This window comes from Macrotis lagotis, chromosome 5 (genome assembly GCF_037893015.1).
Source record: "Macrotis lagotis isolate mMagLag1 chromosome 5, bilby.v1.9.chrom.fasta, whole genome shotgun sequence".
NCBI classification, from domain to species: domain Eukaryota; kingdom Metazoa; phylum Chordata; class Mammalia; order Peramelemorphia; family Peramelidae; genus Macrotis; species Macrotis lagotis.
The window spans coordinates 30995120-31022116 of NC_133662.1; the positions used below are offsets into that span (position 1 = coordinate 30995120).

The following is a 26997-nucleotide window of genomic DNA, read 5'->3' on the forward strand; positions in this document are numbered from 1 at the left end:
GATATATGTGCAGTCATTTGAATCACATTTCTGGACCAGTTATGCTGTGCATAAAACTACAGATCTCTCACTCCAAGGGGGGGAAAAAGCAAGAAAAAGAATATTATGCTTGGATGTGCATTCAGACTCTATCAATTCTTTCTCTGGAAGTGGATAGCATTTTTCAACATAATACCTTTAGATATTTCTTGTATCTTTGTATCGCTGGGGACAGCAACACAGAAGATCATTATATTATATTGTCATGAGTGTATACACTGTTTTCATGGTCTTGCTTATTTCATGTTGCATCAATTTATGTCCATATTTCCCAAAAGTCATCCTGCTCACCATTTCTTTTTTTTTAAAGAAAGATTTTATTTATTTTGTTTTACAATTTTCTCCCCTACTCTTGCTTCCCTTCCCTAACTCCTACAGAAGGCAGTCTGTTAGTCTTTACATTGTTTCCATGGAATACATTGATCTCAGTTGAATGTGATGAGAGAGAAATCACATCCTTAAGGAAGAAAAATAAAGTATAAGAGATAGCAAAATTACATAATAATATAACTTTTTTTTCTAAATTTGGTCTTTGTTCAAACTCCACAGTTCTTTTTCTGGATACAGGTGGTATTCTTTATTGCAGATAGCCCAAAATTGTCCCTGATTTTTGGAATGAGTTGATGGAACGAGCAATTCCATCAAGGGTGATCATCATCCCCACGTCATTGTTAGGATGTAAAAGGTTTTTCTGGTTCTGCTCATCTTGCTTAAAATCAGTTCATGCAAATCCTTTTATGCTTTCCTGAATTCCCATCCCTCCTGGCTTCTAATAGAACAATAGTGTTCCATGACATACATATACCACAATTTGTTAAGCCATTCCCCATTGAAGGACATTCACTTAATTTGCAATTCTTTGCCACCACAAAAGAACTGCTATGAATGTTTGTGCAAGTGATGTTTTTATTCTTTTTCAACATCTCTTCAGGTTATAGACCCAGTAGTGGTATTGTTGGATCAAAGGGTATGCACAGTTTTGTTGCCCTTTGGGCATAATTCCAAACTGTTCTCCAGAAAGGTTGTATGAGTTCACCTGCTCAACATTTCTTATAGCAAACTACTATTACATCTTAATCATAACTCATTTAACCAATTCTCAATTTATGAGTATCTCCTCATTTTTGCCTTCTCAAAAAAAGTTTTAAAAGAGAGGTTCATATTCTTTTTAAGAATATTTGGGGACATAGATTTAATAGTGTTATTATTGAGGCAAAGAGATTTTATAGTCCTTTGGACATAGTACAAACCCCAGTGAGACAGACCTTTTCTGCTGACCTTCTAAGTTGTTTTGTACTAGAAGCATTTCATCCTATTCTTTTATTGGCTCTGTCATTTTAGTATTCTTTTTAAGGCATCATTTTTATAAGATTTAGAAAGATATTTGGGAGTGCTCAGGAGGAAGGTTGTTTTTATTATGTCATCTTGGCTCTACCTCAGGGAAATCTCATTTAAACTGATACAAAGTGATGTAGAGAGAACTAATGATGTCTGAGTACAAATTGAAGCACACTTTTTAACTTTATTTTTTTCTGTTGGGGGGGTGGATATTTTCTTTTGTACAGTGACTAATATGGAAATATATTTTGTGTCACATCACATATATAATCAATATAAGATTACTTGCCTTCTCATGGGGTAGATGAAGAATGAGAAGAGAATTTGAAACACAAATTTAAAAAATTAATAATAAAAAATTTTACATGTAATTGGGAAATATTTCATAAAATAAAAAACACATTTACAAATAAAAAAAGCTTTTGCAGTTCTCTTACCATGATTAAAGAGATTTGTCATAAAAGCATTTAGTATTGTTGAAAAGAAGGGAAATTATCTTTGATTCTATATCATTTGGTTATTAATATTAAAATGTGATATTCCTTTTCTGATGAGTTCACCTTTCACTCTTACATTGAGAGAGAGATACTTTTCCCATTCAAGCAAAAGAATGTGATCACATATTAGCACCTATCAAGACCTAGGCTCACTCTAACCTTAACTTGGTCCACACCATAAAAAAGTGACCTTTGCCCTTACTCCCTTCTTTACAGTTGTGAGTGACCTGGTCTATAAGGGAGAAACCTAGTCAGAGAGATTCTTAGAATCAGACAAATTCAAACAATTCTAATGTATCACTTGTAATGCAATAAGACAGAACAAACAAGTAAAATGATAAATGTTGAAGGACATAGGCATAAAATTTGGGCCCCAAATGATTGTTGGTAGAGTAACTCTACCTACAATCCTTTAGGGTCCAACAAAAATGACCCTGCTTTGCCCAGATTGATGGCAGCTACTGAATAGCAGGACAGGACAGGACGCATCCTCAGCTATCACTCCTTCATCTCAACAGGAAGAGTTGAGAAGCTGTAGTCTACCTCAAAATTATGTCAGTCATTCTAGATGATGCAGTTGTCAGTGGACATCATTGTCAGAAGGGAAAGACAGATTTAAGGTGGTCTGAGAATGTTTTACAAAAGGGAACATTATCTTCAATTTATTGGTGATTTGCTGTTTTAATTAATGAATTATTTTTTCATACCTGGAACTCTGTCTTTCATAAGTTCAAATGCTGTGCAACAAAATCAGCACTATTCTTTCATGTCTAAGTCTAAAGTCATAGACAGATTTGGTTTGGGTATACCAAGGAAAACTTCCTCATCACTGATTTCAGGTAAAATTTACAGAAACCTTTTGAAATAACCAACCATGCATTAGAGTTTCACATTATACTTGAGGTGTTATAACCAGACTCAAAATTAACAAACAGGAATTAACAATGGGGAAATTGAATCAAGAAGATCCTGATGTAACCTTTGTTATGCAATTTTGGGACCTTTCTAGTCATTTACATTCAACAGCAGCCACCTTTTCTGGGAAATTCTTGGCAATTCCTTTGGAAGGTGGAGTACTAAATTGATACCTCAATTATAATTGAATTAAAAACAAAGCAAATAAATCTCAGTTCTAATTCACTAATATTGCAAGTTCTATTTCTTAAGATATATTTCCATACATATAAATTTCTTTGCTGGACTAATAGTTGGGTTAACCTTAATAGCAATTAATAAAACATTTTTCCTCAGTGCTTATTGCTTATTGCTTACAAATTCTTTTCATAAATAATACTTCAACATTTTATGTATTTAGTATAGATCCATCCTGATACGAATGGAAACAAATAAGGAGAAATTAAGAACATGTCCACATTCATTCTTAAACTGAAAACATGATTGCTCAATCAAAATCTTTAAGAATAATGAAGAAAAAACTGGTCACAATTGCTGTAATGTACAAAGGAATTGAATTAAGAAAAATTCTGTTAATTTGGAGGAATATTGATTCCAAATTGGTTCAAAAATATAAATATATAATATTCTCCATGAACTTTCATAATTTTTGTCATCACTAGTCATAAAATTCATCATGTAAATTATTTCTATGCAATAAGCAAACAAATCATCTCTACTTTGAGTGGAATATTCCCTCTTAAGAGTTAATAGTCTTAGTGAAGTCCTCTCAGGGTTAAAAATCATTAAAACAAAGACAGACTGTTATTCTTAGACTATTCTTAGAAGAGGGAGAGAGGCCTTGCATTCCCAGTCAGACACCCTCCCAATTCTGCTAGCGAGTGAAACAGTGGACTATTTCCAGAAAGACCTTGCATTGATTCTGTTAGGGAGGAAAATAGTGGAATACTTCCAGAGAAGAGACCTTGCAGTCTTAGTTAGCCATCTATTTGATAATGGACTATGAGAACAGTAGCCTGTCTTTTCTTATTTGTTAAGTGCTACTAGGGTCCCTTAGAAAACCTTGCATACTCAGACATTAATTCATTTAACAGAAGACCATTAGAAATCTTCTTCTGATACCTTAGCCATCTGGATGGTGAGTTGATATTTTATGAAAACCTTTTATTCTTCTCTTTGTTGCTGGTTAGATTTTTCATATAAAGATTGTAACTCTGAAAACCTTAACCAATCAGGTTGGAAGAGAGGGGGTTAGGAAGAAGGGGAATTGCTCTAGGCCATTTAATCTTGCTTAACTGTCACCTCAGGACAGTTCCTTGATCTTCACTAACTTTGTGAGACTTGGAGTATGCCCTTTTCTTGAGAAAAGCCAAAATAAATTTTCCTTTTTGCTCACAGGAGTCTCTGTATTTTTTAAAGTGGATTTTTATCTCACACAGTTTATGGTGCATTGGTTAGTAATCTTAACCCCTTCCCTGAGACTCTCTTGTGCATAAGCAAAAGCAGGTGCCATGCTGGGATGTTATCAACAGCTTGTGATTTAGTGCCCTGGCAGATGCCTTGAGGAGTGAGGGAAAGAACCAAAAGAGAGACTAACTTGAGCAAAACTGAAAGCCAGAAGACCTCTGGAGGCAGGGGATGGCACAGAAAAAGATCCGAGGACTGCAGCAGGGTCTGTAAGTTTGTGTACACCAGCCTAGTAGGTTCTAGGTGACCCTACTCTTGTCACTTTCAATAAGGGATCCAAATCTGCAGGTTGGGTTCATTTGCCGCAGAAAAAAAGGACAAGAGTGGAAATACTCCCACACAATTAAATTGCAATATTCGAGCATTTTGAGGCAGAAGGGCCAATTTGTACAGTCGAGTCTACAAGAATTGTCAGGCAATCTGTGGGGAGAGATTCCAGTTGCCCAAGCAGTTAAAGGCTGAAGGTCAAGCCCATGCAGTTAGAGGCTGAAGGGCACAGGTGAAGGGTCTGTCTGGAAGTGCCAGCTTGAGAGCTCTGGGGTATAAACAAAGTAAATAAATCTTCCTAGGAGAAATTCCAAGAGACAGCATTAGATTGAAAAAAAAACGGGAAGGTTAAATTTAAGGCACAGCTGCAGCAGTAAAGTATTGTAATCCCTCCCTGAAGTGCCAGGAGATAGTCCCTTGGGACTTCAATTTAGTAATTGGAATAAGGAACCAAAATATCAGGGAAAACTGCAGAAAATGATAAAATGATAAAATGCTGTTGACGTTTTCTCTTCCCCGCTTTTTCACTGTGATTCTGTATTGCTAGAATGCTTTCTCCTCCTCCCCCACCTGCTGCTTTTCTCTGGCTGCTTGCCTGGTCTTTTTTTTTTGGGGGGGGGTGCTGTTATCTCTTGACCTTGGGAGAGAAATGGGAGCAAAAAGGGAATTTATTAAGAAAAAGGGACCTTATTTTGAAGTTAAAGAGACAATGAAGATTGCTAAATATGTTAAATAATGAAGTCACAGAAAGCAATGTTATTTTATTTGGAAAAAAAGGTTTTGGAAAAAGTAAATCCCAGAAAGTCAAGAGAGTTAGGTTAATTCTAAAGTATATAATTTGGTTACACAGAAATGCCAGAAAAAGGAAACTAAATAGTTAATCTTTTACCAGAATGATATGGCAACATTTTAGTTTCGAGATTCTGGTAATGTTAGTTATTACAGGGAGTAATAGAACAAGGGGGGGGACCTAAGAACAGAAGACCCCTCAAGAAAGATTTTGGACCTGCCTCCTTTTGACAAAAGTTATGTGGTTTATTCACTCTGAAGAAAGGAGCAGGTAATATTCCAATTAGTCTGTGAGATTTTTTTGAAGTAGTTGTTTGCCTTCTCAAAGGTTTTACCAGTTAAAATCAAGAAGTGTTAATTATTAAATCCTTTGTATGGAAAATGTTTTCTGGAAAGTGGAATCATGACTGTGGTTTATATAGCCAATTCAGGACAGTATCAACTATAGTTAAAAAGAGTTAATGAAAAAAGAATAGTGGAACAGAATATTAAAGGAAAATATAAGAGGTTCTGAAAGTACTAGGAAGAGAATCAAGGCATGAAGTAGGGTTTTTGAATCATTTGCTAAGTATGGAAATTGGTTAAAGCATGTAGACAAAAGATTTGAGTAGGTTTGATATTTATAAGTAAAATGATTAATTTGGTGGATTTGGGGGTCTTGGGAAGTGATTTCAAATTCAATTAAGGGATTTTGTTTTTTGTTCTATTTTTAATGTTTTATGGCTCCTCCAGAGTCATTAGGAGGAAAAAGAATTAGTGGAAATGCTGTAATAGATAGGGACAGAATGGCCTTGGTGGAGACTGGCAGTCAGGATTGACTGTGAATTAACTTAATCAAGCTTTAGAATTACCAAACAAGGAGAATTGGGAAACACTGATTCAAAATATGTTTGGGGTATAGTTCATATATCTGGAAAAAAATCTGGGGTGAGTGAGTAATGATAAATAGTAAAGGTAAAAGAATTAATATAATTACTTTAATATCACAAATTGAGGGAAATCTCCAATTCCCAGAACATAAAGTGTTCTAATATTAATGTTGGTCAGTAAGGATAGAAAACTCTTATAAGTTAGAGCATTGAGAAGATAGAATTGCACTCATAAAGATAAAAAAAATTTGCAACCTTTTTGGCTTTGAAAAAGAAAATGATTTAAGGTTATTTTGAATATGACTTTTGGAATTTGAGAGAAGTATAAAGAAAAACTTGTAATCATAAAAAAGGGATTTTTGGCAACAACTGTTTTTTAAGAATTTTTCTGTGTTGTAAAATTCTAGGAAGTAAAAGGAAACTGCATGAAATTGAAATATATAGTGAAAAATTAGTAAACTTAAGCAAACAAATTTTTGAGAATTTAAAATTGTGTTGCAATAATGAACAATGAATGGAGGTCTGTGATTTAAAAAGAAGAAATTGTATATGTAAATGTAACACTAGCAGGTGCAAAAAGTGTACACTGGACTTTTGAAATTATATGTATAAGGCTAAAATCCATGGAGAATCTTATTTTCTTTGTTTTGAAAATAGAAGTGTATGTAGAAGAAGAGATAAATAAGCCTATAAAGCACAAATTTAGAAGAGGTTTGTGTGTAAAAGATATTTAATTAGAAGGTTAAATTTAAGAAAACCTGTTGTTTTGTTTTGGTTTAAGAGAATGAGATATCAACATGAAAACTTTATGTTTCATGCAGGTTAAGGATTTAATGTTTAAATTTTAAAGAAGTAAACTTGCAGATTTCTTCCCCCATGTAGATTCAGAAGGAGAGTGTAACTGCAAGATACCCTTTCCAATAATGTTGTATAAATGTGAGGGGCTTTGGAAAATGATTAGGAAATTAAAAACTAAGTAATCCTAATTAGATGACTTATCAATGAATAAGATGTTGAAGAGTGTTATCAAACATGATCTGCTTTTGGAAATATAAACTATTTTACTGTAATGTGGTCAAACCTGGAATTAATGATTGATCGCTTTGTAGGAATAATGAGGGAAGCTGTCAAAGAACCTCTGGGTTCCCTGAAATTTTTAAATGTTGTGTCGGACCTTGCTCTAGAAGGTCCAGGTATAAATGTAATAATGAAAAGATTGTTTTGTGAAATCTAGCTCTTAATGTGTTACACTTATTACTGTTTTGTTAAATTTAGAGATATTCTAATGGGTTGAATGAATTATGAAAAATAATAATTTGTATTGCCAACATGGCTAATAATTAAACAGGTTTATTATAGGGTATTGTTTGCATAAGAACTTGACAATTATATATATATATATATATATATATATATATAAATTGGAAGTTTTGTGGTAATGTATGTATAAATATATATATTTCTATTTATAATCTCTAAATTGTGGTTGTTTTCTTTGAAGTAAAAGCACCTATGCAACATGGGAAAGAAAATAATGATAATAATTTGTGATTTTTTTTGTGACAGTCTCTGGCTAATTGTTATGTGAGAATTCTTAGAATAATCTGCTAGTCAAAGGGGGTGTTTATTTATTGTAGCAGGCTAGCAAAGAGTCCTCTAATATACCATCTTTGTCCAGTAATAAAACAGATATGATTTCAGACAAAGGGATGTGGGTCTGCAGATTAGAAGTTAGTGCCACCAGGACGATAGACCTTCTAGTTGAATTATGAAACATATTTGTAAAGAAGGTTTTTTTTTTATGTCAAGGAATACTCCGATGCTAGGGGAACATTACTACTTTTTTAATGTTTAGAAAGTCACTTTATTGAATGTATTCTGATGACAGGGACACTTGGAGTAGATAGAGGTGATATATGTGTAGGGAAGGGGACTGATTGATTGTACCCACTCCCAATCCAGATTAGAATTGGCATTTAGTCCTTGTGATGTGGATTCATTTGGAGATATAATTAGATAGAATTACTATTATAGATCATGGGACTTTCAATTGGCTTTTGTTTTGTGTCTAACATCAGGTATGATCAGCTAAGGAAGTGCTGTTGAGTCAATACTCTCTTGAAGTCTGGAAGCCTGAAGGAGGTTTGGACACTACACAGGTGGCAGATGTACTAAGCCAAATGGGGCAACTTTTCAGTGCAACCTGAGGTTGGACCCTTTTGACTTGACTTCCCCAAATGTGACATTTGAATTATGTCTCAACAGATAAATCTAAGATTTGACTTTAGGTATTTGCCTATTCACATGACCTCTGCCTGGAAACTGACACTCAGAATTATATCTATAAAGGAATTTTCCTTTGATGTCCCAGATCTTTATAGTAAACCATTAAAGTCAATTTGATATAGAAATTTTAGGTCAAGTGGAAGTTAATAGCAAGATAGTCCCTTAGAAAACCTTGCATACTCAGACATTAATTCATTTAACAGAAGGTCATTAGAAATTTTCTTCTGATACCCTAGCCACCTAGATGGTGAGGTAATAGTTTATGAAAACCTTTTATTCTTCTCTTTGTTTCTGGGTAGATTTTTCACATAAAAGATTGTAACTCTGAAAACCTTAACCAATCAAGTTGGAAGAGAGGGGGTTAGGAAGCAGGCCATATAATCTTGCTTAACTGTCACCTCAGGACAGTTCCTTGATCTTCACTACCTTTGTGAGACTTGTAGTCTTTGGAGTTTTTCTCGAGAAAAAACAAAATAAACTTTCCTTTTTTTCCTCAGAGGAGTCTCTATATTTTTTTTTGAGTGGATTTTTATCCTCTACACACTGAAGTAGTGGGGATGCTGGATGTTACCTACAGTATGCCTGGGTTTCCACTGGGATCACCTGGAGCTCATGGTTCAGAGTGTCCAGATCAGTGGAGCTGGCCAAATGGCTGTCCTGGTTAGCCATGCTGGATATCTCTCAGTTTGACCATCTCTCAGACTCCCACGCTGGGGTTGTCAGGTTAGTCTACTGCTTTACTTTGCCACCTGTGCACTGGTCTCTGCTCTCTGCCCTGGGCATGCCCACACTCCCCCTGTGATAAATTTTGCAGGGAGATGTTCCTCTCTGTTCTACTTTGGGTTTTGTGTTTCTCAAATCTGTTAAGAGGCTTGATTCATGTCTGTTAAAACAGTGCTGGACTTCTCTCCACCATCTTGCCTGTATGTCTGAACCTGTATTTTTCTGAGGCAAATATGTAAATAATGCCCAGAGATGAGGGAGCTGGGCAAAATAAATGATGTTTAATGATGCTGGATTGCTGACATGAGTTGGAAGAAGAAAGGGATGGGCAAGCTATGGAGGAGGAAGTCAGTTTAGGTAACATTTGTTGTTTCCTATTTTAACTCATTTTTTTCTGGCTATGTAGATGCTAAATTACTTTCCCCTCTAGGTGCTGAAGAAATGTAAATGCTGCTAACATCCTCTAAATCTGTCTCGCTAAAATGAAACTTATATTTCCACACTAGTTAGCTCTCTGGTATATCTTATGTCAGGGCACCTAGGTTGTACAGTAGATTAGAATGCTGGGCCCAGAGTGAGGAATACCCATGACTTTTTGATTTTGTCAACCACACCAGTATTCCTTATATAAAAATAATGTTATTTAAAAAAGGAAATTAACTATAATTTGTAGTTTTTGTGGGAAATATTCCAATATTTGTTTGTCTCTTTCTCAACTTGAACAGAATCAGTTTTTGGGTGGAATCCTTTTTAAGTCTTCCAAGGATCTACATATGTCATATGCTTAAGAATATAATGCAGCTCATTTTAACTTTCTTAAAGTTCATTTTATATATGACTCTGGGTACTTTTATTATTTTTAGAAAAAAAAGGAACTTACACTTTAAGGATCAACTTCAATGCTATTATTTAGGATTTGTCAATTTGAACCTAAAAGCAAAATATGATACATGAATTCTTTTTTTTAACTCTATCAATATAATTAATGAAATTACAATAAAAATAATGAATAGAAAATATAATTATACACATATATTCAAATTGTTTTTAAAATTGCCTCCCCAATTACCATCACTTCATTTTTTATAAAATATAAATCAAGAAAATGTATTTATGGAGTGGCTAATCACATTAATCTTCCCTATAAAACTTAAATTATTACCAGTATTTTTCCTGGAATAAAAAATTCCATTGGAAATGAAAAGATTGCATCTTTTATCCTTATCTTCAATGAAAGAAATTGAATATTTCTATTCAATAAAAATTAGTAATGACATGTTCTTTTGTTGGTAATCATGTTATTTTATTAAATCTATCATTTTAGTAACTTGTATAATTAAAATAACAACAGCAACATAAGAGAATAGTGGAGTTTTCATGTAGAAATAAAAAGGTTGTCACCAGTGATTTTCAGAGCAAGATGAGGCACTTGATCTATCTTTAGGAAGATCTAAGGATATTTAATTTTTAAGGAACTGAATGAAACAACGTATATACAGAGACACGGACACACAGGCATATAAACATACACATATATGTATGCATATATATATATATATATATATATATGTAAAGCATACCTTTTCCTCTGATTGGACAAGATTGTTTAATTAATTATAAATTAATATATCCTTGAAACAGAATTTGCCATGCCATTTCTGGAAACTATTTCAAATTACTGTGTATTGCCTAATGTGGTTCCAAACCATTGTTTGAGTGCTTCAAATTCCACATTGTAACTGTTTAACATTTTTGATAAATTAATTTTTCTAGTAGATACTTTCTACCAATACTTTCTAATCTTTTTTCACCATTGTATCAGAACAGAACTTGTAAGAACTTTTCTTCTCATGTATAATGAAATAAGTGTTTTCATTGCTTCAAAATCAAATCCTTTAACATATGAAATGAATCTTTAATTCACCAGTATAGAGAATTATGAGCACTCCCTCTACCAAAATAGATCATTTAGAATCTAAATTCTAAGGATCTGTTTGTGGGCAAGAGTGGTTAAGTTCTTTATCCAATGACATACAGCTAATAGATATAAGAAAAAGGATTTGAATACAAAACTTTTTATTCTAAGCTTGGCACTCTTATCAACCAAACCATAACCTCCTATGTAGATATGGTAAGTTATTTTGGAAAAAAATAAATTAGCTATACTTTTTAATATTTGTGGAATTATTCTAGTGTTTGTTTGCTGATAATATTATATCATCTTACTTTTTGCTAATATAATTCATATAGAAGTGATAGAATTTGTTTAGCCAAGCCATTCATGAATTCATCAATTAAAAGCTAGAATAAATCATTCAGACACCTTTCTCATTTTACAAATGAGGAAAGTGAGGCACAAGGAGGTCAAACAATTTTCCAGGGTGATGCAATTGATATTTCTCTGAGGTGGTAATTACATCCAAGTTTTGCTGATCATAAATCTAAATCTATCTTTTATACAATTTTATTTCTCATATTTTTATTAATATTCTGTATAATATTATTATACATAATAAATACCTTTCTCTTTCCTCCCTCTAACTCTGCTTTCCTTCCTTCTTGTATCCTCTCTCTCTATGCCTCTGTCTGTCTTTCTATACATGTATAATGAAACCTATGAAATATATTCTTAAGAACTGTATCATGTAGGCACTATAAAACCCAGTCAGCAAACATTTAAGTACTTTCTATATACCAGGAACTATGGTAAGCACTGGTAATATACATATATTTGTCATATTTATAAATTGCATGAATAAATAATATTTATTTACATATAATACATATAATATTTGAATTGAATGAAGAGAATTGATTTAATTTAATTGTCATTTTCTTTCTTTAGTGAGTCCCATCTCTGATACTTCAATTGCCTTGTCGGTAAAAGTATTGTGTTATAATTAGATAATCTCTGAAGTCTCTTTCTACTCTCTAGAATCTACTATCTTATGATCTGATTCACCTTCAGTGATCAATGAATCTAAATTTTGATGAAATTCCTCAAAAATTAATATTAGTGCATCATAAAAATAATAGTATTATATCTCATTAATACTGAATCTCTGAATATAATCACATAAATAGCTTATTGTGCTCTGAGGACCAACAAACTACTTTGATTATTTTTCATCTTCACAGTCATCCTTCTAGATATGATAAGTCATGACAAATGGTTGGAAATGCATAGTTTTGAAAATAGACCTATGATAAAATGAATAATAATAGAGTTGGTATAGAATTTAATAATGATCTCTGACTCCAACCCCTTAATTCTATAGGGAGAGAAAATGAGACAGAATGGAAAAGTGATTTGAATAGGTTGACACAACTCATAAAGCAGGAGGAGGGGGACTGAAAACTATGTTTTTTACAATTTCAAATTCAGCCCTCCATACACAAGAACAACTCCTGGATACTTAGGCATATATGTTTTAATTATATTCCTGCATAAGTATGCACATGTAAATATGTCTTGTAGTTTTAATCATATAAATCAATTAAGAGATTATGTTTAAAAGTTCACTTTAATTAGCTTTTGTGGAAATTGCTTTTCCATAAAACACTTTACCATAGAACTATTTGCATGTTCCTTGTGTATCTGAAATATTGTACATAAGTTTGTTTTCTATATAATGTTGTTAATGAAATATGATATAGGTTAAAGAGGCCACATAATCTATAGTTAATAGAGAATTTTATGGCAAGAAAAATAGAATTCAAGTCTTGTCTCTGATCCATTCTGATTGTGTTAACCTTGACAAGTTAATTCAATTCTCTGTGCCTCATATTTCTCATCTATAACAAGAGGGAGTTGATTTCAATGATCCCTTCAGCAATTAAAGCATATTCAGTCAACTTATCAACTGAGTCCCATAACTTATATAATGTTCCACACCCACCATCCCTCATTTCTTCCAAGAAAGGAAAGGGGGTAGATTAACATATTTCTTCATTAGAGCCCAATCTGGTCATTATTATACCACAACATTCATCAATGATTATTTTGTTGTTTTCCTTCCTCTTTTATGCTTGAAGCTCCACAGTAAAAAAAGCATCAGTCCCTGATTTTAAGGAGCCTCCATTCTAATATGGGAAGCAACATTTAAGTAGAACTAAAGCAAGATGGAATGGGGAAGAAATTGAAAACAGAATGTCTGGAGATGCTCAAGAAGTGAGGTAGAGACCCAGAATTAGGCTTGGATTAGATTCATAGTTCACAGATATCTTAAGAATCTATGGCTATAAGAATTCTCAGTGGTCTGTGGCTAGATTTCAGGAAGTCTGTCAACCTGAACAGGAAAGATAAAGATATCTATTTCTTGATTTAGATAATAAAGTCATAAAGAACAGTGACAAGAGTCATGGAGTGCTTTTTATACAGTGTTTAGTACCACATCACATTGCAAGAAAACAATTTTTAACAATTGGTTTAATTGATAGTGCATTTCTGCCTCAATTTTTGAATTTATAGTTTGGACTATTGTTTTCATTGAAAAATAAACAAATCAACAAAACAAAATAAAAGACTGAGAAGTAACCAGGAAGAGTTATCAGATCGTGGGATACAGCCCTGGGCTTGGAATCAGGAATATTCAACTTCATAAGTCCAATTTGGCCTCAGATATTTAGTAGCTATATGACCTAGAATGAGACACTTAACTCTTATTTGCCTCATTTCCTCATCTGTGGAATGAGCTGGAGAAGAAAATGGCAAACTATTACAAGTACCTTTGCTGAGAAAATGCCAAAATGGGGTCAGGAAGTGTTGGACAGGAATGAACCCATATGACACAAGCGTTAAAGAGAGAAACATAACATTTCAAATATTGACGTATCATGCAATCAATATTTTAAGCATAGGCATTTTCTAGGTCAATATCCTTGTTTGCAGAAATGGTATAATGTCAAGAGGGAGGAAGTCATTTGCCAGAGACAGTGAAGTAATGATGAGACATGGGAGACTGTCACATTGTCTTCTCTAAAAAAAATATGACTCAAGCTATATCTTAGGAATCTAAGCTATATCCAAATAGTTATGTATTGCCAAGTCAAGCAAAGGGAATCTATTTGCAGGGGGGAGGGGGGAGAGCTCCAAGAATGTCATACTCCTCAGTAGATTCTACTCTCTAAGGGAGTGAGGGTGCTGAACTGGGTGAAACTGTCTGCTTACATAGGGAAAAGGTGCTGTATTTTTAAAAATGTATGCTAATTTTTCAGTAATTATTATGAAGGGGCCATGCAGTCTTGGTGGAACTGTACCTGTAGTTACCTTACTCAATACGATCATAACTTCACATAAATTAAGAAAAGAAGGATAGAGCACAAGCATTGCTCTGGGGCAAGTTCCTTCTGTGATTTATAGTCAAGGATTATGGTACACATCCTGGTGTTGTTCCTTTCTTATTGGTTGACCTTTGTGAAATGTCTAAACAGTTTAATGAGGTCAGGTGATATAGTTAGGTAAAAGTATACTTTTCTATTCTAATGAGCTCCTATGAAGGAGTCAGGGAATTGGTCTGAAATATAAGTTAGTATCTCATCAATAGAAGACTGCTTTTTTCTTTTTAGGTTTTTGCAAGGCAAATGGGGTTAAGTGGCTTGCCCAAGGCCACACAGATAGGTAATGATTAAGTGTCTGAGACCGGATTTGAACCCAGGTACTCCTGACTCCAGGGCCGGTGCTTTATCCACTGTGCCACCTAGCTGCCCCGAAGACTGCTTTTGAAGACAAAGAAATTGTGTTTGAAAATTAGCTCTGGAGGCAGCTAGGTGGCGCAGTGGATAGAGCACCGGCCTGGAGTCAGGAGTACCTGAGTTCAAATCTGACCTCAGACACTTAATCATTACCTAGCTGTGTGGCCTTGGGCAAGCCACTTTAACCCATTGCTTGAAAAAAATCTAAAAAAAAATTATCTCTGTTATTTAGTTTACTTCTAGTTGTTGTTGTTTTGATGTTCAAAATGAACATATTTGACTAAATTTCCTTAAGGTCCCTTTTAATTCTACTTCTATTATTTATTGTCTCTGTGATCTTGGAATATTTGCTTAAGTGCTTTGTCAATTATTAAACACTGACTATATGTAAGGCTTTATGCTAAATGCTGTGAATATGAAAAAGTAAAAAATGTTTAACTTTGGGGAGCTTACATTCTAATGGGAAAGATAATACAGAAATAACTAGGTACATGTAGCTTATATACAGAGTAGATGGAAGGTAAATTTAGCATGTATAGCATTAGAACCTGGGGCACCTAGAAAGCCTTCCTTTAAAACATGAAATTTTAACTGCATTTTGAAGGAAATTCAGGAAATTAATAGAAAAGTATGGGAAAGAAACAATTCAGACATATAGGCCAGTCTGAAGATGAGCATGCCAGTAAAAAAATATTTGATGTCTTTTAGATATTTAGCAGGTCCCCTCTCTGATACCTCAATTGCCTTCTCTATAAAATAGGAAGTTTTCTATTTCTATCATGTCTTTCTATTATCTCTAAAAGTCATTGATCCTATGATATGATTCATCTTTTAGGATAATCAGTGATTCTAAATATTGAAGAAATTCCTTGAAAATGGTTTGCTCCCCCCACTTTCCCTTCTGTCTTCCTTTTTCCCACTTCCTTCTTTTCCCCCTCCCATCCACATGCTTCTCTGCCTCCCTCTTCCCCAACCTAGATGATACTGTTGAAGGAGGCCACAGTGCTCACCAAGACAGATATCACAGGGCTCTGCCAGGGATATATTCTCCAAAATGGTCACTACTGAAGGCTATAAACTGCTTGAAAATATGAGTTTGAAGAATCTGGAAATGAACGACATTTCAGTATAAAGAGAACTAGAAATCTAAAGGACTTAAACCAGAGATATACAGCACTTCAGCCTTATCAGATCACTTTAATTGAGAAGCAAGTAACAGCTCTTGAGCAAGCAGCCTTTAAGTTGGATGCATAGTCAAAGGAACTAGATGCTAAGTACAAGAAGATAGAGAGGTGTTGAAATAATTCTTTAACACGAAGACTTTAACTTCAGTAATGTTTTTTAAGAGCTAGAATTCAAGGAATGGAACTTGAAAAATCTTGTATGCTTCAATTCTGTAAAAGAAAGCAGTGCTGCTCATTCAAGGAGTATGCTAGCCCTGCCTTTGGTAGGCTGTGTAACTGGATACCCCTCAATGTTCTTTTAACACTCTACCCTGTCCCTGGACCTTCATCTTGTCATTTGCTCTGGACCAAGGCTCAGAAATAAGGATCAATCCTGTCTGAAGCAGATGCAGAGGAGAGGCTCTGGCTCCCTGTCTCCTCCCTTCTCCCTTCAAAACCCTATCCCCCTCTTTCCAACCATAGCCTATTGTTGAACTGAAACAATAAAAGGAAATATAGAAATTCCTTGAAAATGAAGGAATATAAGGGCATCAGAAAATCAAATTCAAGGGAATTCAAGGCATCCAGTGTTGGGGATTATAATGGGTAATAAGACTAGAAAATTAGGAAGAGATCAGGTTTTAAGGAAGTTAGAATGTCAAATATGAAGGGAACTTGATACTTGATCATAAAAGTTATAGAAATATATTGTTTCTTATTGAATGGTTGTGGGACACAGTAATATAATGAGATTTGTATTGCAGGAAATTTTTTTTTATAGCAGCTGAATAGTACACAGATTCAAGTGGCAAAGACTTGAAGTAGGAAGATCAACTAGAAAGCTATTTTAGCAATCCAGGCAAGAAGCAATTAGAGTTTGCACTGGGACTGTGGATGTGTGAATCAAGAGAAGGGGACAAAGAGATATACTGTGATGGCAAAGAAGGCACACTTTATTAATTTGATGTGTGGGATGGGGAGAAGTGAGGACCAAGGTTGTGAGTCTGGATCACCAGGAAGATAGTAATTCCCATGATAGTAAAAGCAAAATTCAAAAGAAGGAAGGGCATTGGGAAGTGATGACAAATTCTACTTTTGACATTGATGTGTTTGTGATGACCACAGGACTTATCACAGGACTTTGAGATATCCAAAAGGTTGTTGGTGATGTTATATTAAGAGCTCAAACAAGAGGGAACTGATTAGACAATCTACTGAAATGTTATAGAACAAATGTGTATTTAATTTGAGACACAAAAAAAATTATCATGCATTTCATTACAATCAAATTCCTCTACAATCCTAAGTACTTTATTTTATATAATCTTAAAACATTATTCTGAGAAGGTGCCTGTAGGCCAAAAGAAAAAGAAACCCCATAGATTCATAATGAATATCACTGAGCATTGAGCACTAGAATTAGAATAAGGAAGTCTTATCTTCATTAGTTCAAATCCAACTTTAGATCCTTACAACTGTCTTACCCAGAGCAAGTCACTTACTTGTCTCATCTTAAAATGAGTTTAAGAAGGAAATGTCAAGCCACGACAGTATCTTTGACAAGAAAACTGCAAAAGGGGTCACAAAGAGTCACACATGGTTGAAAACAATTGAACAGCAGCAGTATAGTATTTATTGGTTTCCTGATTTACTCTAACCCTCTTTAACAGTATTTGAAGAAGGATAAAGTTGATAGACAATGGGAGGACTTGAGGTATGGGATTGGGAATAATCAGTCATAAAACAAGAAACAAGGAATTATAGAGCCTAAAATAGTCTAAGGTTGAGTTGATTCACCAAGGAGTTGAATATGAAAGAGAATAATGTAATCAGAGCAGATATGATGACCTGGAAAAGAACTTAGAGATAGAGGGAATAGAGTCACTATGATCATCAGAATTAAAGTTCTTAAGATAAAAAGAAAAATAGAATTTTATTTTTCAGCTGGTTAATTTAACTTTTAAAATCTTGTTTTCTTTAGTTAAGTTTAGTTAGCATGACTCATTTCTTTTCTCCATTTTTTTCTTTGGCTTTTAATATTCTTTTTGAGCTCTTCCAAAAGGCCTTTTTAGAAATGAGACCAGTTCATCAGAGCCTCTGTTTTCCTCTTCCAAGATGGTGTTCTTTTTTTTATCACTTTTATTACTTTTATAAGAATAGTAGCTATGAATGGTTAGTTATTTTTTGTTATTGTTTTTCTGGGCTCTTTGTCAGTTGAATTGTGATCCTATGATATAGGATGTATAGTCCCAAACTGTTTTTGCTGCAAGTTGAATTTCTGCTTTGGCATGTCTGCACCTTGCGGTTTACTCCTTGACCTAGGGTTGTCTTGCACCACACCAGCTTCCTAGGGCTCAAAACCTGGCTCTCCAAGCTGCAATTGTAATCCTTACTGCTGGAACCTTACCTGGGCTGTGCTTCTTGCTGGTTCCCCAGTTTTCCTGCCTTCAATGGGCTATACTTCCCTTTTAACCGTGTGACCAATCTTTTCCTGTAGTTTCTCCAATATTTCTTGCTGTAAAGTCATTTCACTGTATTTTTTTGGTGGGTTCTGTAGCTTTATGACTATTTAGAGGCTTCATTCAAAGTTGTTTTAGAGAAAGCTCTGTGTGGGAAAGAATCAAGTATTTTGCTTTCACAAGGGTGAGAAGGCGTATTGCCAGAATCTCACAGGTGTCTATAAGGATAATATTTAACAAAAACCAGGATGTCTGGCAAGTCAATAGATGCCAACCTGTTTACAGAAAGGAGAGAGTTAAGACAAAAGGAAAACTTTAGATAATTTTGCATAGGTTGAATGGGATTGCCCCTTGCTCCAGAGAAGAAAGTAGTTGTTCTTGTTCATCAGTATAATGAGTAAGATGGGAAAAAGTATGGGGGACTGTGAATTAGGTTTGTGACCCCGGCCCATGATTGGCTGGAAGGGGCAGAAACAAAGCCTTTGAAAGTGCATATAACATCTAAAATTTGGAGGTTTCCGGCCTCTCTCCCACCTTGGGAGAGGTGTGCCATTTATTGAGATAGCTTAATAAAAAGCATTTCAATCACTCTGGACTAAGTATTTATGAGGCATTAATAATAATTTGTGCAGTAGTCCCTTGGATATTATTATGTAAATCTCTTTTCCTGGTATTTTCCAGGTAGAACACAAGAAAATAATGCTCATAAATGACTTAATTTCAAGCCCACTCTCTTGGTGTTCTTTGCTGGGGAAATATCTTAGAGATTCCTGGGAAGATTGACCCAGATTTGGAGCTGAGATTGATTACAATGACTGGGGAGTAAGAACTGTGGATCTCTAGGGTGGCATAGGTGGCCAGAAACATGCTGGACTGGTTGAGGAGAAGTCAGAGGGTAATAGGGTGCCCCGAAGGGAGGGAGGGGGATTTGGAGTCCCTCTCAGGAAGTTGCCCAAAATCCAAAGTCCACCAAGGGAAAAGTTATAGGCTGGACAAGGGTGGTCAGAGAGCCTCATGGCCTGTAGTCAGGAGCTGACAGAAGGTAGCTGGTAGTTTGAAGGTGGAAGGAAGGAAGCCATCGGTTGAATCCAATGTGAGTATGTTCCCATGAAGGTAGAAGGGTAGGGAGGAAATATGTGTTTCCTGTGTTTTGTCTTGTGTGGAAGTGGTTTGTGTTGGTTATTTCTAGGTTGGGGGACCCAGGGGTGCTGGTGGAAGGAGGGGGGGACTCTTAAAGAGAAAGCTGTACAGAAGAGAGTTTAAAAAGGAAGAGATAATTTGAAGGGAGATGATGATTAAGATTAAGAAGTTTGATTTCTACTTTAATTCTAAACTTAAATATAGCTGGAGGTGTGCCCCACCTGCTGGTCGAGGGTGGGAGGTGACAAGAGACTTAGCCTTAAAGGGAAAGACCCCACCACAGGTGTGATATATGATTGGTGTTAGGAGACACATTTATTGAAAGGAAATCATGTTTAATGAATGCCTCTGCTCTTTTTACTCGGCCTAAAAATGCTAACTCCCACTCCATTTTTTTAAAAAGTTGACCCCCTTTCTGAACTAGTTTTGGGAAGCACACTGAGGATTTTTAGAGGGTTATTAGTATTTCTACATTCTGACAACACTTTTACAGAATGGGAGGAATTAAATAAATTAGATTTTAAATTGGTTTGGGTTTTTAAACTATTGAAACACCTTTGAATTAAAGGAAAGTGGTATTGTGTTACTAAGAGGAAAAATATATCATGTTATCAAGGATATTTACTGATTTCCTTTGGGAAAGTGAAATATTGTACTACATTTTGTAATCTGATTTGTTGTGATGTTAAATTGATAATGATATTACTTTGTCAACAATTTCAATTGCCTTGCAAAAACAAAAATAATAATTGGTATAAATCTGGCTAGTAGCTAAATAAGTTTATGTTCAGAAGTTTTTAACTATATATATATATATATTTGAATTGGAAATATTTTGGATATGTATATAAATTCCAAAACTGGTTGTTTGTTTTGAAGTAAAAGATCCTATGTAATATGAGAAAGATAATTTGATATTTTTCTGGGCAATCTCTTGGGCAAAGGAGGTATTTATTTGTTGTAAAATACAACAGGTTAGAAGGAGGGTTCTCTAGCCAAGGGGAATCAGATACACCATACCATCTTTACATAGAGATAGAGTAGATATGATTTCAGACAAAGGGATGCCTCTTGTAAGAGGTAGGAGATAAGGCCTGTAGGGCAGGCAGTTAGAATTCTTGGTTTTAGCATAGACCCAGGACGGACACTCAAAGCTTTAGGTGGGGGGTTCATTAATTGGGACCCCATTAAGACTGTAGTTGGAATTTAGTGAATTAGACTCACTGAAGTTCCTATTGGGGAAAAACTATCTTAGATCATGGGACTTTTAATCAATTTTCTCTTTTTATGTCAGATACCAGGATGATCAGCAATAAGGAAATGTTACTGGGCCAATGTGTTATTCTTGGGGCCAAGGAAAGCAATAGGTTGAAGATGTCAGGTGACAGGAATGTGCCATCTAAGGGATGGCTTCTCCATATGGCCTGAGATTGTACCCTTTTGACTTGATTTCCCCAAAGTGACATACGGATAATGTCTCACCTGAAAGAATAAATCTGGCCTAAGACACTTGACTACCTACATGACCTCTGCCTGGACACTGACACTCAATAATTATATCTATAAAGGAATTTTCCTTTGATGTCCTGGATATTTATAGTAACTAAGAAAACCAGAAAAAAAAGTTTTAGATGAATTGGATTTAGTAGCCAGGCATAGGTTAAGTGTGTGGCCCTGATACCTGCTATCAGTATTGTAATGACAGCAAAAAGTTAAGAAATGTATATGCTACAAATTTAAATCTATGTGTTAATTCTCATTGGGAGTTTACTCATCTAGTAAAACACTAAAGGGAATTTATTCTGTTAAAGTGAAGTATGTATGTCAATATGACAAAGAGTAAGGCAAAATATAAATTGTAATAAGCTCCAGAATCTCATTGTCTTGTGATGAAAACATGTGTTTTGATATGAGTAAAATTTTAAACAGTTTCTTTACCAGAAGAGAAGCTCTCAACAAGTCACCTGAGCTGGAGAAGACCTTTTTGTAATAGATTCAGAAGATGAAGAAGGACTTTGAAAGTCTCCAGGAGAGAAGAAAAGAGAAGAAAGGAGAGACACTGAACCAGTTCATCTCCACCTCTTGCCTATGTGTCCATTGTTTAGTCAGGAGGTCTGTACCTGCAACTTTCACTTGATTCTGTAAGTGCAACATCCCTACTTATGCCCCTTTCCTTTTGGAAAGGAGGAGGAGAGGCAGGATGAAGATGTCTTCCACTGAGAAAAAAGGAGGTTGAGATTATTGAGTGGCATTACTGTTTTCTACATGAGTCTATATATCCTATCTAGGGAGAATCCTATCTCTGATTTAGACAATGGGGTATTAGTAATGGTGGGAGGAGAGTCTGATTGGCAGAAGTCATTGCCTAGGCTTGTGGTGTGGCTGACTGGTGGTTCTCAGAAGTGTGAGAATTGACCATGGATGGAAATCCCCCCGAGTCCAACCTAGATTCTCCGTCAGAGGTGCACAGTGGCACAGGATTCTGATCCAGAGGAGAGAGACACCAGTGGCATATGATTGAGTCAGTTGAGGTTGACTATTGTTTATAACAGTCTGGCCAGGATATTTTCCTGGGGATTTGCAAATGCCTGTAAATATGTTCAGAAGCAGGGTATACAGGGTATACAACTTAAAGAGATAGATGGACTGAGACTCATGTGAGATGTAATGATGGCACCTGGATCCCTTGTCAGGATGCATTATGGTAAAGAAAATTGTGATTACTGCTGCATATATCCATCTGTCAAGGCTGATTAGGGAGTTGTTATCTAGACTCATGGGCCTGCTACCTGGGCGCAGGTTGGGAGTTAGGGTTATGGAAGCCCAACTTATATCCTCATTAGACTCTAAGTTGTGGTGGAAACAATTACCAATTAGAAAGCTAGGGACTTGGAGTTGTTGACTGGCTAAACCATGCAAACAAGAGAAGAGATATTTGACATAGAATTGTATTAGACTATCTGCTGACTGGAGAAAGAGGAGTTGGTGGTAAATTGAATCTATCAAGCTTCTGCCTAAAGATAGATGACAATAGGCAAGTAGTAAAAAGCATCAGAAAGTTGGTAAACCTGGAAAATAGGATGGGTCCATGCCTGATAATGAGGAAGTAAGATCTTGATAGAGTCAGTAGTCATGTCAATAATAAGGTTTATGATTTGAAGGAAGCATTATTAGGAAGGTGTGGAAAGCAAAATTGATATAAAAGAAAAAAGGGGGAAATTGTGGGAAAGAATTAAGTGTTTGGCTTTCACAGGGGTGAGAAAGGGTATTGCCAGAATCTCACCGATGTCTGTGAGGTTAATAAATTACAAAAACCAGGATGCCTGATCTTTGTAGCAACTCAAGAGATGCCAATCTGTTTACAAAAAGGAGAGAGTTAAGATAAAAGGAAAAGATTAAATAAATTTGCATAGGTTGAATGGGAATCTCATTAGTATAATGAGCAAGATGGGGGGAAAGTATGGGGGGGGATGAATGTTATTAATCAGATTTGTGACCCCAGACTATAACTGGCATGAAACGGTAGGAACAAAGCATTTGAAAGTACTTGTAATATCTAGCATTTAGGAGTTTCGGGGCCCCTCTCCCATCTTGTGGGGGGTTGTGTGCCATTTTTAAGATAGCTTAATAAGAACCATTTTAATCACTCTGGGCTAAGTATTCACAAGAATAAGTATTCACAAACACATTCAACAAATATGTTGCTGATACCTAAACCAGGAAGAACTTTAAAAGAGAAAGAAAATCAGACCAATTTTCCTGTTGGATATTGATGCAAAAATTTTAAATAAAATGTAGCAAAGAGATTACATCAATTTATAAGGAGGATAATACATTATGAACAAGTGGGATATTTACCAGAAATGCAAGACTGGTTCAATGTTAGCATAGTAAATTAAGCTGATCAACTAGCATAGTTTACTATTTCAATAACAAAACTAGCAATCATATACTTACCTCAATAGATACAGAAAAAAAAAAACCCAACTTTTATTGTTCAAGAAACGTTAACTACAGCAACAAGGAAAAAAAAAAGAGAAATTTAAGGAATTAGAATGGGCAACAAGAAAAACAAACTATCACTCTTTACAGTCAGTGAAGGAAGAGATTGTAACAATCACGTTTTGATAGACTTGAGCTAAAGCACTAAATTTTTTTTTTAGTTTTTTGCAAGGCAAATGGAGGTTAAGTGGCTTGCCCAGGGCGGTACTTATTAAGTGTCTGAGGTCAGATTTGAATTCAGGTACTCCTGACTCCAAGGACGCTAATCTATCCACTGCGCCACCTAGCCTCCCCTAGAATGCTAAATTTTAAGAAAGACTAGAGGTACTCTAGAGGTACATTCATCCTTCATAATTATTTTCTTAGTCAATCATTGCCAGAGACACAGGAGCAAACCATTCTTGCCTAGTACAAGCTACACTGGGACAAATCCATTCTTATTCTTGCAAAGGTGTGCAAGTCCCCTGTGCAGACTGAAAGACTGCTTGCATGAACTGTCATGGAAATAGTACCTATAGTAATTTCAGGAGTAATTACAGAGACTCATTAATCATGTAAGATATTTTCATGTAAAAATAATAGTCATATCACCCAATATAGTAAAATAAAAAGACCTTATAAATGGGGTAAGGGTGGAAGGGAGGTTGCTCAAGAGCTTTTCAGGAAAAGTCAATTGTATGAAAATGTAGGGGGGAAAGGGGAACTGTGGCTCTTGGAGAGGGCCTTTTCATTTTTTCCAGAGCCTGATATCCTGATCCCAGTAATCCCTGTCCATTTTTTTCCCCACAAAACAGTGACCTCATGTTATTCTTAAGATTGGGACCATAGTCTATGATTGTTTCCTAAATTCTGGTACCTCTAATTTAGTTCTAATAAGTATGTATCAAAAAGTTTCCAACTATGTTTCTATTTGTTCTTTAAATATTGTTGAGGTTTCATGGAATTTGCAGCCTGTCAATAAATTCTAGCCTCAAATGATTTCCATGAGACTCCTTTCTGTGGAGCATTTATTTCTTTTTATTACCTATAAGCGTATGGAAATAAGATATCCTATGCAAACCTATGGATAATATTTCTTATTTCCTTGATAGCACTCTCTGATTACCTGAGGACTCTTCCTTATACTCAGTTCTTTTTCAATATGACAAGTCATTCAGAGACACTTTTATCATTTTATCCTTGACTCCCTATGAGTTCTTTATCCTCAGACATCTCCTAAAACCTATTGTCCTTTTTAATATTAAAACCAAAGGATTCCCCATCTCTTCTCAGTATTCATTTTCCAGGGAAGCCAGTTAAAATATCTCACCTATTATTGTTGCATTAGAAGATTAAAGTATTTTTATTGCTCATAAATTTCCATGCAATATATCAATTTTCCCTTCTAAGATACCTAAAGCAGAACTTGATGGCAAGCCTATTAATCATTTTGTTTGAGATTTGCTTTCATTTATTGTTTATATTTTATTTGGTATCTATTAAACCATGCTACTCTCATTTCCTCAATTACTGCACCTGCTCCAGTGTAGTAGAAGTTTTGCTCAGCATTTTTTTTTTCAGTTTCCATGATCCATATTCCCAGCATCTATTTGCTTTTACCTGGAAACATTAACAAAGTGCCTGGACTCATTTGCCTCAGGGGTATATTGAAAACTCCACTTTTTCCCTCAATTTTTGGTTAAAGATTTAATTTCTATCATTTTTAGAAGTGCCACCTCAGTCCATTATATAGATTGTCTGCTTCTAGCGACACCAGATTTCCTACTAAGAAATTACTGAAACTTTCTTAATATTAAATATTAAAAATATTACTGGAGTTTCATCCAAGGGACCCTAAAGACTGTAAATCGAAAGTCCACTGGTGCCTTCTACAGGTGGAATATTTGAGGTTTACTATGGCTGTTGGGATTTGTTGTTTCTTCTAAATGCTTTGATGCTATTCAGCAGTTTTCTGTATCACCACAAAGTGGCAGCAGAGAGCCATCCTTGGAGCAGCTAGATACTATACACCATGGAAACCTTTGTTTAGTGATATTACCAAATCCTTTGTTTCTTGATTAAAAACTCTGTTCCAAAAACTTGCATCTAGATTATCACCTCTGAAGTAGCTCAAAAGTGTCCTATCATTTTCATCTTCCTAAGGAACTCCAAGATTACAGTAAAGCCTTCACTCTTTGTACAAGGACGGAAGGGAGTAATTAATGGTCTATCAGCTGAAGCATTAAAACCTACTCTCTGCCAGTTTCTTATTATCCTGTTCAGTTTGATGATGTGGCTAGTGAAGCCCCACCCTCTTTTGGGCCATAGATGCCATTGTTCTTTTGGTAGAAAAGATTTATGATTGGCTTTTGAGTTTCCTTTTGATAATATAGTATCTTCATTAAGTTGAGGCCTTTTATTTTTGTCTTTGGTTTCAGACCTCACATGGGAGAGTTGCCAAATAGAAAGTGATTTTTTCTGAACAATAAGAACATCACCTTCCAGTCCTGTGCAGTCCTAAGTCCCATCACATTGTTACCCAATTTGTCATTATTTGGGAAGTCACTAAATGACTGCATCTTTAGACATGGCTAACAATTCCAGAAATGATCTTCAGATACCGCTTTGTAGAACTATGAAGATATTCTTCTATCCATTCATCTATCTATCTATCTAGGTCTGAACAATGAAAGAATTAAAATGCCAGTATTCTAAATGGAACCATTAGCTTTCCTCCTAGGCATCTTCATCTGTTTAATGAACACTCAGGCCAACAATTTTTACAAAAAAAAAATTTGCAATTATGTGAAAAAATCACTAAATTTTTATCCAAATATGCCATTGATGAGTATGTTCACCCAGGAAGTCAAAGAGATAAAGGACCCAATATGTGCCAGAAGGGAAAAAAATGAAACCATAAATCAAAAGAATAAGAGTTTCAAGAAAATATTTTGATCATCTAGTCTAACATCCTTATTTTGAATATAAAGAAACAAAGATCCAAGTTGATATGTAACTTATCTAATGTCATACATATTGGGAATTGCAAAACCAGCATTTGAAATCAGGATCTCTGATTCCAATCTGAATTTATTTTATCTACTGATGGTTTTTCTTTTATTAGAGAAGGTACCTCATACTGGTGCTGCTGTAGTTTCTGAATTACTGCTTGGTGGTTTCTCTGATCTTTAATCTTAGCCATCAACTAGCTAAATTTATGGCCCTTACCCAAACATGTCATCTAGTCAAAGGTGAAGGGCCATAAGCTATGCAGAGTCGTCATATGCATTTAGTGACTGTCATGCTATTGGGTGTCTCTGGCTTCAGAGAGAATTTTTGATATCAGCTGGTAAATTCATGGTTAAAAAAG

General features: G+C 35.1%; 1 long non-coding RNA gene across 1 annotated transcript in view; it reads left to right on the top strand.

Moving 5' to 3' along the window:
• Nucleotides 1-5451: 5451 nt before the first annotated feature.
• The window catches only part of LOC141523741 (uncharacterized), a 28632-nt gene continuing 7086 nt past the window's right edge, over nucleotides 5452-26997 (top strand). Inside the window, exon 1 of the long non-coding RNA XR_012478575.1 lies at nucleotides 5452-5583. This is a non-coding gene — a long non-coding RNA (uncharacterized LOC141523741). The remainder of the gene's footprint in view (nucleotides 5584-26997) is intronic.